General features: G+C 30.6%; 1 long non-coding RNA gene across 1 annotated transcript; it reads left to right on the top strand.

Moving 5' to 3' along the window:
• The first annotated feature begins 8 nt into the window (after positions 1 to 8).
• Positions 9 to 1,118, top strand: LOC106534982 (uncharacterized). The gene is made up of 4 exons (XR_001312402.1): positions 9 to 195; positions 281 to 322; positions 427 to 479; positions 947 to 1,118. It is a non-coding gene; the product is annotated as an uncharacterized LOC106534982 (long non-coding RNA).
• The last annotated feature ends 134 nt before the right edge of the window (positions 1,119 to 1,252 follow it).

Raw genomic sequence — 1,252 nt, 5'->3', positions numbered from 1 at the left:
CAGCAACTGTGTCTCCACAGGCATCGCCTGCTCATGTCCACAATGTAAGTTACAATCAATTTACAAGAAAAAAAATTTTGATTGTTATTTTTAATTTTTTAATTCTATTATGATAATGTAACTGTAATTATGTAGGAAACACCTCAAGCATCGGCAGCTGTGTCATCACAGGCATCAACGTGTAACATCAATGATGTAAGAGAAAAGTAGTCACAATAAAAACAAAAAACATTTTGTATGCTTTAAGATTTACATTAATAAATTCCTTTGATTTAAACAGGCTCCTGAACATTATATCTATGTTAGTGCTGGCACCCCTGATGTAAGTTGCTTTAAAATGTGTCAATATTATGTTTTCCCCTGCATTTAAAGTGGAAATCTAAATGTGTAATCTTATTGTGTACTAAATGCTCTTTTCTTTTTAAGGTTTTTTATGGGATCTCTGCTACTTCAAGGGATGAAGTCATCCCAGCAGTCAGGTATAGTAATTCGGTATTTGTAGAAAAATTATGTATTGCAAAACCACTTCAGTAACCCATTAATGTTTGAAAACCAATATTGAGAAGCTGCAAATTGTATTTCTAAGTAGCTTTACAACAGGGTTAAAGGGGTAATTTTATTTTGAAAATATGAAACTGTACTCACATTAATTTGTRACATTATACTGTTTAGTAACATTTATTAAAGTTGTGTAAAATTTGGTGTGATGATGTAAGACTGTTGACATCTACTCAAAGAAGACATGAGTTAATAGTGTTAATTTTGTGAATTAACATTGCCGAGCGACAGCMTGTTGAGTTTAAATAAAAACAAAATACAGTTAAACATACAAAAAGGAAGTTATTTGTAGTACACATGATTTGTGTGACTGAGGATAAACACATGCGTAAATGTAGTCACTTAGTCTAAGAAATACATAGTTTGATAACAATTTTTGACTTTGCAGTGATGATCATGATGTAAACATGGATGACACTGTTGAACTCAGTCAACACAATAATACTCAACAGACAACTGCAGAACAAGTTGTAAGTATAATTTGACTCTTAATGACATAATTACCTTGTTTATAATTCAACATGCCAGCAGCTAAGAACTATGCTTGAACTTACCTTCAGATCTACAGGTGCTGGTCATAAAATTAGAATATCATGAAAAAGTAGATTTATTTCAGTAATTCCATTTAAAAAGTGAAACTTGTATATTATATTCATACATTACATACAAAGTCATATATTTCAAATGTTTATTT

Source organism: Austrofundulus limnaeus, unplaced genomic scaffold (assembly GCF_001266775.1).
Source record: "Austrofundulus limnaeus strain Quisiro unplaced genomic scaffold, Austrofundulus_limnaeus-1.0 Scaffold1327, whole genome shotgun sequence".
NCBI classification, from domain to species: Eukaryota; Metazoa; Chordata; class Actinopteri; order Cyprinodontiformes; family Rivulidae; genus Austrofundulus; species Austrofundulus limnaeus.
Note: the sequence above shows the minus strand (reverse complement) of the source record. Positions and strands in the feature narration are given on the sequence as shown.